Source organism: Cololabis saira, chromosome 5 (genome assembly GCF_033807715.1).
Source record: "Cololabis saira isolate AMF1-May2022 chromosome 5, fColSai1.1, whole genome shotgun sequence".
NCBI lineage: Eukaryota > Metazoa > Chordata > Actinopteri > Beloniformes > Belonidae > Cololabis > Cololabis saira.
In genome coordinates this window covers 10,060,303-10,073,461 of record NC_084591.1, presented here as the reverse complement: position 1 = coordinate 10,073,461, position 13,159 = coordinate 10,060,303, and the positions used below count along the sequence as shown (strand labels likewise).

The window sequence follows — 13,159 nt, the reverse complement described above, 5'->3', positions numbered from 1 at the left end:
CAGCGCCCCCCGGAAAACTTGGTGCCTCAAGCCCCACAATACGGTTTGACGTACATGCACGAAAATCGGTACACACCTGTATCATGGCAGAACTTAAAGAAAAGTCTCTTGGAGCCATGGCCGAAACCGAACAGGATGTCGGCCATTTTGAATAAATTGTGTCATTTTGGCGAAATTTATGCCATTCCTTCGGCAGTTAATTCAGCCCGAACCGTAATGTGCACCCAGGTGTGTTATACATCAAAATGTGCGTCTACATCCTGCGACACCACGCATTACTTTTCTCTTTCAAAAGTGTTACCGTGGCGACGCTAGACGCCAAAAGGCGCGCCCCCCCTTCATGTGATTGGTCCATATTTGATAGTTCTCCAAAAGGCACCAAATTTTGCATGCAAGCCAGGCCTGGTGATAAATTTGATATTACATGGTTTGCATTAATGGGCGTGGCAAAATGGCTCAACAGCGCCCCCTAGAATACTTTTCTCTGCCATAACTTTTGAATGGTTTGACATAGGAAGTTGTGGGTGGTGTCATGGGACTCTGTAATGAGTCCTTAAGCTTCGTTGGCCTTAATTAGCCCCGCCCCTTCTTCTGATTGGTTGTCCCGATTTTCTGCTATAACTTTGGAATGGTTTGACATAGAGAGTCGTGGGTGGGGTCATCAGATTCTTTATGGAGTCCTTGACCTTCATTGGCCTGAAGTAGCCCCGCCCCTTCTTCTGATTGGTTGTCCCTTTTTTCTGCTATAACTTTTGAATGGTTTGACATAGAGACTCGTGGGTGGTGTCATTTCTGATATGCTTATGGGGGGCGGTGGCCGTGAGTGCGAGGGCCCGTTCATCGCTGCTTGCAGCTTTAATTAGGGCCCGAGCACCTTCAGTGCGAAGGCCCTATTGTATTTGCAGGAATTTTTATTATTATTATTATTATTATTATTTTCCTGACAAAGTGAAGGCCTTTTTGCCCCCCTTAACATGCCCAAAAAGTCACCAAATTTTGCACCCTAGTCAGGCCTGGCGAAAAATTTGATATTTAAAGGTTTGCATTAATGGGCGTGGCAAAATGGCTCAACAGCGCCCCCTTGAAAACTTTGTGCCTCAAGCCCCACGATACGGTTTGACGTACATGCACGAAAATCGGTACACACCTGTATCATGGGACAACTTAAAGAAAAGTCTCTTGGGGTCATGCCCGAAACCGAACAGGATGTCGGCCATTTTGAATTAGTCATGTCATTTTGGCGAAATTTATGCCATTCCTTCGAAAGTTAATTCAGCCCGAACCGTAACGTGCACCCAGGTGTGTTATACATAAAAATGTGCGTCTCCATCCTCCGACACCACGCATTACTTTTCTCTTTCAAAAGCGTTACCGTGGCGACGCTAGACGCCAAAAAGCGCGCCCACCCTTCATCTGATTCTTTCAGACAGAAAAAACTTTGCGCCTCAAGCCCCATAATACGGTTTGACGTACATGAACGAAAATCGGTACACACCTGTATCATGTCGCAACTTAAAGAAAAGTCTCTTGGCGCCATGGCCGAAACCGAACAGGAAGTCGGCCATTTTGAACATTCTGAATTAATTGCGTAATTTTGGAGCAATATATGCCATTCCTTCGAGAGTTAATTCAGCCCGAACCGTTTCGTAAACCCAGATGTGTTATACATCAAAATGTGCGTCTCCATCCTGCGACTACACGCATTACTTTTCTCTTTCAAAAGTGTTACCGTGGCGACGCTAGACGCCAACAAGCGCACCCCCCCTTCATCTGATTGGTCCATATTTGATAGTTCCCCAAAAGGCACCAAATTTGGCATGCAAGCCAGGCCTGGCGATAAATTTGATATTTAATGGTTTGCATTAATGGGCGTGGCAAAATGGCTCGACAGCGCCCCCCGGAAAACTTGGTGCCTCAAGCCCCACAATACGGTTTGACGTACATGCACGAAAATCGGTACACACCTGTATCATGGCAGAACTTAAAGAAAAGTCTCTTGGAGCCATGGCCGAAACCGAACAGGATGTCGGCCATTTTGAATAAATTGTGTCATTTTGGCGAAATTTATGCCATTCCTTCGGCAGTTAATTCAGCCCGAACCGTAATGTGCACCCAGGTGTGTTATACATCAAAATGTGCGTCTACATCCTGCGACACCACGCATTACTTTTCTCTTTCAAAAGTGTTACCGTGGCGACGCTAGACGCCAAAAGGCGCGCCCCCCCTTCATGTGATTGGTCCATATTTGATAGTTCTCCAAAAGGCACCAAATTTTGCATGCAAGCCAGGCCTGGTGATAAATTTGATATTACATGGTTTGCATTAATGGGCGTGGCAAAATGGCTCAACAGCGCCCCCTAGAATACTTTTCTCTGCCATAACTTTTGAATGGTTTGACATAGGAAGTTGTGGGTGGTGTCATGGGACTCTGTAATGAGTCCTTAAGCTTCGTTGGCCTTAATTAGCCCCGCCCCTTCTTCTGATTGGTTGTCCCGATTTTCTGCTATAACTTTGGAATGGTTTGACATAGAGAGTCGTGGGTGGGGTCATCAGATTCTTTATGGAGTCCTTGACCTTCATTGGCCTGAAGTAGCCCCGCCCCTTCTTCTGATTGGTTGTCCCTTTTTTCTGCTATAACTTTTGAATGGTTTGACATAGAGACTCGTGGGTGGTGTCATTTCTGATATGCTTATGGGGGGCGGTGGCCGTGAGTGCGAGGGCCCGTTCATCGCTGCTTGCAGCTTTAATTATTATTATTATTATTTTCCTGACAAAGTGAAGGCCTTTTTGCCCCCCTTAACATGCCCAAAAAGTCACCAAATTTTGCACCCTAGTCAGGCCTGGCGAAAAATTTGATATTTAATGGTTTCCATTAATGGGCGTGGCAAAATGGCTCAACAGCGCCCCCTTGAAAACTTTGTGCCTCAAGCCCCACGATACGGTTTGACGTACATGCACGAATATCGGTACACACCTGTATCATGGCGCAACTGAAAGAAAAGTCTCTTGGCGTCATGCCCGAAACCGAACAGGAAGTAGGCCATTTTGAATTAGTCGTGTCATTTTGGCGAAATTTATGCCATTCCTTCGAAAGTTAATTCAGCCCGAACCGTAACGTGCCCCCAAGTGTGTTATACATCAAAATGTGCGTCTCCCTCCTGCGACAACACGCATTACTTTTCTCTTTCAAAAGCGTTACCGTGGCGACGCTAGACGCCAAAAAGCGCGCCCACCCTTCATCTGATTGGTTCGACAGAAAAAACTTTGTGCCTCAAGCCCCATAATACGGTTTGACGTACATGAACGAAAATCGGTACACTCCTGTATTATGTCGCAACTAAAAGAAAAGTCTCTTGGCGCCATGGCCGAAACCGAACAGGAAGTCGGCCATTTTGAACATTCTGAATTAATTGCGTAATTTTGGAGCAATATATGCCATTCTTCGAGAGTTAATTCAGCCCGAACCGTATCGTGAACCCAGATGTGTTATACATCAAAATGTGCGTCTCCATCCTGCGACTACACGCATTACTTTTCTCTTTCGAAAGTGTTACCGTGGCGACGCTAGACGCCAACAAGCGCACCCCCCCTTCATCTGATTGGTCCATATTTGATAGTTCCCCAAAAGGCACCAAATTTGGCACGCAAGCCAGGCCTGGAGATAAATTTGATATTTCATGGTTTGCATTAATGGGCGTGGCAAAATGTCTCAACAGCGCCCCCCGGAAAACTTTGTGCCTCAAGCCCCACAATACGGTTTGACGTACATGCACGAAAATCGCTACACACCTGTATCATGGCACAACTTAAAGAAAAGTCTCTTGGAGCCATGGCCAAAACCGAACAGGATGTCGGCCATTTTGAATAAATTGTGTCATTTTGGCGAAATTTATGCCATTCCTTCGAGAGTTAATTCAGCCCGAACCGTATCGTGCACCCAGGTGTGTTATACATCAAAATGTGCGTCTACATCCTGCGACACCACGCATTACTTTTCTCTTTCAAAAGTGTTACCGTGGCGACGCTAGACGCCAAAAGGCGCGCCCCCCCTTCATGTGATTGGTCCATATTTGATAGTTCTCCAAAAGTCACCAAATTTTGCATGCAAGCCAGGCCTGGTGATAAATTTTATATTTCATGGTTTGCATTAATGGGCGTGGCCTAACGGCTCAACAGCGCCACCTTGAATACTTTTCTCTCCCATAACTTTTGAATGGTTTGACATAGAGAGTCGTGGGTGGTGTCATCAGATTCTGTATGGAGTCCTTGACCTTCATTGGCCTGAATTAGCCCCGCCCCTTCTTCTGATTGGTTGTCCCTTTTTTCTGCTATAAACTTTGAATGGTTTGACATAGGAAGTCGTAGGTGGTGTCAAGGGACTCTGCAATGAGTCCTTGAGCTTCTTTGGCCTGAATTAGGCCCGCCCCTTCTTCTGATTGGTTGTCCCTTTTTTATAATAAAATCGCCACGAGCCGCCAGTCGCTCTCGCGCTGACTCCCGCTTCCTGATTCAAACGTCTGCCGGCCCCGCCCCCCGACCAATCGATGGCGAGTAGGGTGATGACGGCCCCGCCTCCCGACCAATCAGTGGCGCGGAGGGTGATGACGGCCCCGCCCCCCGACCAATCGGTGGCGAGTAGGGTGATGACGGCCCCGCCCCCCGACCAATCAGTGGCGAGTAGGGTGATGACGGCCCCGCCCCCCGACCAATCAGCTCCCTGTAATGTGGTGACGTCAGAAATATTCCCAGCTCAGCCCGGTTACAACCTTGGCAGAATGGTTACAGAAAAAGTAATAATTAAAATAGTAGGGTTTTACTAATATTTATAACTTACAAATATTTAAAAAAATTAGAAAAAACAGCTCCAGACTTACATTACTAAATATCGATATGTTGGTCTCTCCTAATTCAGTAGGTCAAATAGAAATGAGAAGCTGAGTCTTAGCTCAGCCAGAGCGTTCCCGCCTTTGGAGTCAGAGATCAGAGTTCGATTCCCGCAGTATCCAGACTTTTTTGTCAGCAATTTTTTTTTTTCTACATCAATATGTGCGTCCCTGTCCTGCAACGACGCACATTACTTTTCTCATTTAAAAGCGTTACCGCGGCAACGCTAGACACCAAAAAGTGCGCCCACCCTTCATCTGATTGGTTCAGAGGGAAAAAACATTGAGCCTCAAGCCCCATAATACGGTTTGACGTACATGAACGAAAATCGGTACACACCTGTATCATGTCGCAACTTAAAGAAAAGTCTCTTGGCGCCATGGCCGAAATTGAACAGGAAGTCGGCCATTTTGAATTAATTGTGTAATTTTGGCGCAATTAATGCCATTCCTTCGGCAATTAATATGGCCCGAACCGTAACGTGCATCCAGGTGACTTATACCTCAAAATGTGCGTCTCCATCTTGCGACTACGCGCATTACTTTTCTCTTTCAAAAGTGTTATTGTGGCGATGCTAGACGCCAAAAAGCGTGCCCCCTTAATCTGATTGGTCCATATTTGATAGTTCTCCAAAAGTCACCAAATTTTGCATGCAAGCCAGGCCTGGTGATAAATTTGATATTTCATGGTTTGCATTAATGGGCGTGGCAAAATGGCTCAACAGCACCCCCCGGAAAACTTTTCTCTGCCATAACTTTTGAATGGTTTGACATAAAGAGTCATGGGTGGTGTCATGGGACTCGGTATTGAGTCCTTGACCATAATTGGTGAAAATTAGCCCCGCCCCTTCTTTTGATTGGTTGTCCCTATTTCCTGCTATAAGTTTTGAATGGTTTGACATGGAGAGTCGTGGGTTGTGTCATCAGACTCTGTATGGAGTCATTGACCTTCATTGGCCTGAATTAGCCCCGCCCCTTCTTGTGATTGGTTGTCCCTTTTTTCTGCTAGAACTTTTGAATGGTTTGACATAGGAAGTCGTGGGTGGTGTCATTTCTGATATGCTTATGGGGGGCGGCGGCCGTGAGTGCGAGGGCCCGTTCATCGCTGCTTGCAGCTTTAATTTTGGTCTTAAATTTTGTTTGAAAAGGGTATTAAAAACTGTTAAATTTACCTTGGTCAAACCTGTAGACACCCTCGGATGGATAAAATAGATTAGAATGAGTCTAAGGTATCTATCATCACAGGATAGCATGAGCTAAGCTAAAATAGCTATGGGCCCGTTCCAGCCTGCTGTGTCCAGTTTTAGGTTGGCCAGGATCAGTAAGGCATCTTCCATAGCTCTGACAACTGTTTTTTCCAGTCTCTTCAGGTCATCTGGGCTTTGACTGGAAACTAAAATCAAAAAATCAAAACGCCAACAACGGTAGTGAAAAAGGCATTTATGGCATTTTTGAACATTTAAAGCTTGGGACCAGGTTGCATCGACATCTCTGGACTCTGAGGCATCTGGAACCAACCAGCCACATAAATCAGGTATTCTAGATGTAATTTTCTGGATAGTGGGATCTGTGAATCTAAACAAGGACATCAGTACTCTCTATACTCGAGGAGAAAATAATCAGTGCTCCTGCGGCGGCATCGACGTCTCCAGGGACGTTGGAGCACGTTTCACCGACGGTGCTATCTGCAGAGCGAGGCCGTACGTGGAGCTCTAAATAATGTCCACATGCCTTTTTTTCCTGGTAAATATTATAGAAAAATACGTTGTGAGAATCTGCACAGCTCATAAATTATCCAGGCCATGCACACACACGTTCTTAGAGCAATTTAAATCTCATGCGGTGAAACGGAAATGGAAGCAAAAAGGCGACAGACAATTTTCGCCGAGCGTACTCCTCACTGTGAAAGTAATTTTATTTTTATTATTTCTAATGATGTATTTCTACTTAATTGTCTGTGCTATAAATAACCGCGTTTAAGGATGACTGTGCTGGCGTTGTTGGGGCCGTGTGGATGCAGAAACGGGTCTTTTGTTCTGGCATCAGGTGGCGGTTACCTCGTGCGTTGCTTTAAGCTTCTGAGGGCTTAAAAGCTGTGTGAGGAACCAGATCTCTGACGCCTTCTTCCTGCGATGAGTTATCCAAGTGTGGGTTTTTTACCTCTTTCAAACCTTTGCAGGGTTCTTTTCTTCAACTTAAAGTGCAAATAGCTTTTTTTTTCTATTAAACAGTTTTTGTTTTGTGACTCCAGAATCGAGACCGTAAAATAAAAAAAGAAATTCCTTCAAAGATGAGTGCCCCGAGGTCACATTAGGTAAAATTGTCTTTTAGACGCGGTGCAGCGAATAAATGGAGCAGCTCTGACCGTCCCTCTAAAATCTTAATCCAGATGTGAACGGAGGTGTAAAGACATGGAAAGGAACGGCATATGAATCCTTCAATTTCCTGCGAGAAACTGAAAACATGAATTTATTTCATGTCTTTGCTGAACACACCCGTCCAATATTCTGAGCTGGAGGAAAAGCACGTTTTCCTTTTAAGAATTCTAGTCAAGAAATGTTTCGTTGCCCCAGTGGCAAAGATGTTTTATTTAAAATGAGACAACTTTGATTTTTATCCAGGAACATTAGGCGTATTCCTAGAGGGGCTCTTGGCTCGTCACTCGGAGGTCAAGCAGTTTTTGTCGTGAATATCTTCCACGTTCATCCTGCTGGTTCAGGGGCTTCTGGGCGCTGGACCCATGAATGGAGACTTTTCCAGCTCCAGTGATGTCATCGGGTCTTCAGCTGTTCCTAGTTGGTTCTTCTTGACGTCAATGAGGACTCATTGTCGTGTCTTTGGGGTCATCTTGGCTGGACCTCCACCTTCAGGAAAAGCGGCTCCAGATCTAAAGTGTGTCCAATTCTATGCAGTTTCCCTAACTGAAGACTGATGGATGCGTAAACGCTCTAAGGCCCCGTTTACACGTAGCAAAAACAGTGGTGTTTTCATGCGTTTTTGGCCGTTTGTTTACACAAAAAAACAAAGCTTAAAGTCTCCAAAAACGATCAATTCTGAAAACACTGGCCAAAGTGGAGATTTTCAAAAACTCTGTCTTCACGTTTGCTTGTAAACAGAGGGAAACGGACATAGGCTTCAGAATGTCACATTATGCGACAGAAACGTCACCAGCGTCATGTGTGCGACCTGCGTTTACGATTTGTTTGGCCACCGTAGTTACTCGTGTCATTTGTTGATGTTTTTTTCCAGGATTCCGATTGGCAAGCATGATGTTATGCTTCTCGTTACACTGCCCCCTGTAGGTTTGGATGCTCAAAGCACCCCTTAACAGCGCATTTAAGCGGGTTTGTGTAAATGATGGTATTTTTCAAAATATAGAGGGGGGCGTTTTTGTAAATACCCCGCTATGTGTAAACGCTCTGAGATGACTTTGAATCACTTCCCAGCCTCACGCAGATCAACCCCACTCAGAAAACCTCAAATACATGAGTGTATTTTACTGAAGTGGCTCTGAACCACGCCTCCGAACTCATTTCAGTAATTGGTCTCCAGCTGTTAAGCACTGATTCCAATTAGTCCCACTCAAGTAATTAATCTGTGGGTTCGCTTGCTCTTTTTCCTCGGCCGCGTGAGCATTAAAGGAGGTTTTCTATTCGAGTGTTACCAGCCTGTTGTTGTGAGTTAGATCAGATTGTGTTTCATGTTAACATAATGGTTCCCATGATGCTTCTTGTTGCTGATGACTTCCTAAGTCAAATATAGACGAGAATCCCGACAGAGCAGGTTTGCTTTTTTTAAATGACACCTAGTTTCGTTTGTACGGTGAGTCCGATGAGTCTGGTTTGTACAGTGAGTCCGGTTAGTACGGTGGAGGTCTTCACCATTAAGCTTGTGTCAACAGTGGGAAAAAAAGTAAATAGTTATATATATCATCATATATCATTATATTTATCATAGGGATGGGCGGTATGGACTAAAAAATGTATCACGATAATTTCCGGCATTTATCCCGATAACGATTAAAAAATACCAATTCAACTCCACCTTTTCAACTATAAATCTATCTCGCTAACAGATCCGCCATGTTTGTTACACAAATCGTCATCAACGGGAATTTATCCTTTTTTTTTCTTTCTTTCTTTCTTTCTTTCTTTCTTTCTTTCTTTCTTTCTTTCTTTCTTTCTTTCTTTCTTTCTTTCTTTCTTTCTTTCTTTCTTTCTTTCTTTCTTTCTTTCTTTCTTTCTTTCTTTCTTTCTTTCTTTCTTTCTTTCAGGCTCATTTCCTTCCTTCCTTCCTACCTTCTTTCCTCTTTTCTCCCTTCCTTCCTCCTTTCCTTGTATTCTCCCTTCCTTCCTTCCTTCCTTCCTTCCTTCCTTCCTTCCTTCCTTCCTTCCTTCCTTCCCGTACGTTGTGGATTTAACGCAGAACCATAAATAATTTTTACACAAAAACTTTATCAAAGGGAATTTATCGTTTTTACCGCGAGATGACAAATTCTTATCGTGAGGAATTTTTTGGATGGTATATCGTGAACGGTAAAATATCGCCCATTCCTAATTTATCATAGTTGTGTTTGTACGGTTAGTCCGGTGAGTCCGGTTTGTCCGGTGAGGCCGGTTTGTATAGTGAATAAGGTGAATTCGGTTTGTCTGGTGAGTCTGGTGGAGGTCTTCACCATTACGCTTGTTTCAAAAGTGCAAAAAGAAAAAGGAAACACGCCTCAGAAGGCTGCAATTTCAAACGTCCTTGAATCCTCTCAACAGCCGAGCGCCGATGCTGCAGAGGTGTTCAATCAGGAAAGCAGCATCTCTGTCCCCGTGCCATCGTCTCTGTTCCTCCCAGCCTCCCTCTCCAGATCCCACACCTCCTCCAGCATGTGCATCTGTTCATCCCTCTCCACATCCACTTCTTCTTTCCTTTTTTTCCTTTTTTGAGTTTTCATAGATTCTGGTGACATTTCCACAGTGCCAGATCGGTGCCCTGAGACCCCCTACATAAGCCTGCACCGCTCACCCAGCGGAGACACACCGACCAGGCCAGAGGCCGGGGCTTGGCGTAGATCGGAGGCTCCGGTGTATTCCTCGCTTGGCCTGCCAGCGCTGCTCGTTTGATCTGCAGCCAGCCGGTGTCAGGTCCACGTCTGGCTCGCAGTCTTCCCCGGATCCAGTCTCCTGACTCTGGGGCACGATGCTACTGAGAGAGTCCACGGTTACTGGTGGGAAAAGCATTCCCGAGGGGTCTGACTTTTCCCCCACCGAACAGAGGAATATTGAATATTGAGTGGGTTTCTGCCTCCAGGAAAAATACCATGTGGGTGTTTCACCAAAATAAAAGTCCAAGGGCAAGCTCTGATGTAGACGCGTTTGAAGGAAGTGTTGAATTTATAGTTTATTGTCCAATGGGCGGGAACTGGTGGTACGGCGTACGTCATTATCCTCCGTGATAGATTTTGTGTTGAATTAGGATTAAAAGAAACGTATAACCCACATCTCATTGATTAACACCAAAACTGGATGCTTCAGGCCGACAACTGGCAGGAGGCAGAAGAAGAGAGGAGGGAAGGGGAAAATCTAATTAAGAGTTGGATGGGCTTTGGTTTGCATACGATTAGGTGTGGGGAAAAGTTGCCAAATAATGCAGTATTGATTACGTTGACAGTCCCTTGGTACAGGTCAAAGTTAATTAGAAAATGAAAAGCTTTACAAGCACAAATGGAGTTTGGCTTAGCAATTAAAATGGATGCACGGTAAAACTGGTAATGGCACCAAACTTGGCAAAAAATTCACAAATTGTTGGGTGTTTAATCTCCAATCTGTCAAAACCTCGGCAGAAACGAAAAGTTTTTGGTTTTTCTTCCTGAGTGGCTTACATCACCTTTTAAGAAGTGACTCATAACCAATATCGTCTTTCACACCGGTTCACTGGTGGGGAATTGACCTTGGACAGGTTTATGAGCTCGACCACGAGCGTATTTACACTGTTGTTGGTTGGTTCGTTAAAATTGGCTGCAACGACAGAGGAACTGCGTCCACTTTATTTTTGAAGTTGTGAAAGAAACAACTGAATTATATCATCTAAACTGAAGCTTTCCAAAGGATTCTTGGAACACTGCAAAGGATTAGGATTATTTCAAAGTGTAGAAGAGAGAGGAAAGCCTGTCCATCTGTGTTTGTCTCTCGCCATCTTCACATTTTCAAGGATGTCAAGAATGCGGGTAAAAATGGGTAAAAATGCAAATGACAGATCCAAATATACGCATCTGAATCATATCTGATTCATTTTCACATGTAAATGAGGCCTGAAACCAATCTGAAAATATGAATTGAACTGCTTACTAGGGATGGAAATCGAGAACCGGTTCTTGTTAAGATCCAGTTCCCAGGGTTTCAATTATTTGGAATCGTTTGAAGATCTTGCTAACGAATCCCTTTCTATTCCAGTGGGCACAAATGCTGTCCTACATGTTGGGTAGCTTATGTTGCGTAGCTTACGTTGCATAGCTTATGTTGCATAGTTTACGTACGTTGTGTAGTTTACGTTGTGTAGCTTACGCTGCGTAGTTTATGCACGTTGTGTAGCTTACGTTGCGTGGCTCACGTTGCGTGGCTCACGTTGCGTGGCTCACGTTGCGTGGCTCACGTTGCGTGGCTCACGTTGCGTGGCTCACGTTGCGTGGCTCACGTTGCGTGGCTCACGTTGCGTGGCTCACGTTGCGTGGCTTACGTTGCGTAGCTTACGTTGCGTAGTTTACGTCCTGTAGTTACGCACGTAGTTTACGTCGCGTAGTTTACGTCGCGTAGTTTACGTCGCGTAGTTTACGACGCGTAGTTTACGCACGGTAGCATACATGTGTAATGAGTGCGTAGTCAATAATAAACATGTCGCCCAAGTGACACAAACGCTTGAAAGTCTGGTTACATTTCAGTAAAAAAGACGACAACAGGGCTCCTTTCAATACCGAGTGAATATTTCCTCAAAGGGAGGAAATACTACCAACATGCAGACACATCTGCGCACACAGCAGGCAACCGTAACTCTTTCTCCAAATGAGAATGTAGCCCCGTGGCTTTACCCCCCCACCTCGAAGGAGCTCACCTGCAGCTTTCTGCAGTGGAGGAGGGAAAATGTGGATCAGATTGTGAAATATTCTTTCACTCTGTCCTGTCTGAAGGAAAGATTAGTCCAATTTCACACAAGCCACACATTATTCGGACACCCTGACCTCAGAGTTACACTTTCCAGACGGACAAATCAAGAGAAGATGAACTTTGTTCCAGAGCAGTCTGCAGCCTCCGCGGCCGGCTCCGACCAGATCTGGTGTTTTCACTCATCAGATCAGCCGCTCTGACCCGCTCAGACATCCTGATGTGTTTTCTGTTCATACAGCTGTGATAAGACTCCGGATGCACCGGAGGTCTTTAAACATTCATGCTTCGAACGCTGCCTGTGATGCATCACTTTGCGTGCGTAGACTGCCCAGCGTTGTGCGTAATACTAACGAGCGCCGGCGAAACAGCCGTGCTGCTCAGGTTACAGATGACTCCTCTTCTTCCAGGGCCGTTTCTTTTATCCAGTCAGACAGTAGGAGGTAATTGTTTGTATTTAATAATTCTTGTAAGGCAGGATGACAGTTGAGATGAGTTCAAACAAGGCCCGGCGGCGCTCCGGTCTAACGTGAGCTGCTGGGTAAATGATCGCAGTGTCCTTGCGGTCTTGTCACCGCTAGTCATTGCTGCGTCCCAGCGGTATGGAGAGAAAACGGACTCAAAACATTTGTATGTGCGTACGATTTGATTTGTGCTTAAGATGCTTGAAGTTACGGACAAAGACGATAGTTACGAATTCAAAAAGCCTCCTACACACACAAATCGTTAAATACGCGTGCACGAATCGCACAAAGCTGTAGATACACACGAATGGTTTTGAGACTCTTTTCACGACTCCAATAAGCTTCACAGATTCGTCCGTACTAAAGTTTCTTTCATCAATGAAAATTATCACTAAATATCGTCGTCATTGAACCTTTATCACCTGAGGAAAACAAGACAAGACGCAACAAAAATGCTTGTCATGTGACGAGAACGATAATTAAATATATAATGCAATATCGTCGACGAATAAAAAAACGAGACTAAAATGTAGATTACAAAATAAAAACTTTGCTGAAATGTCTTCATTTTCGTTGACCAAAACGAGACGAAATGTTCTAACAAAGTTTCCTCTGGTTTAGTATTTAAACCAGTTGTCTTTAGATCTGTAGATCCATTTTCCTACAT

At 44.8% G+C, this 13,159-nt stretch overlaps 1 protein-coding gene across 2 annotated transcripts in view; it reads left to right on the top strand.

Moving 5' to 3' along the window:
- mgat4c (mgat4 family member C) overlaps nucleotides 1–13,159 on the top strand; it is a 262,852-nt gene that overhangs the window by 140,008 nt on the left and 109,685 nt on the right. The gene's annotated exons all lie outside the window — the stretch shown is intronic.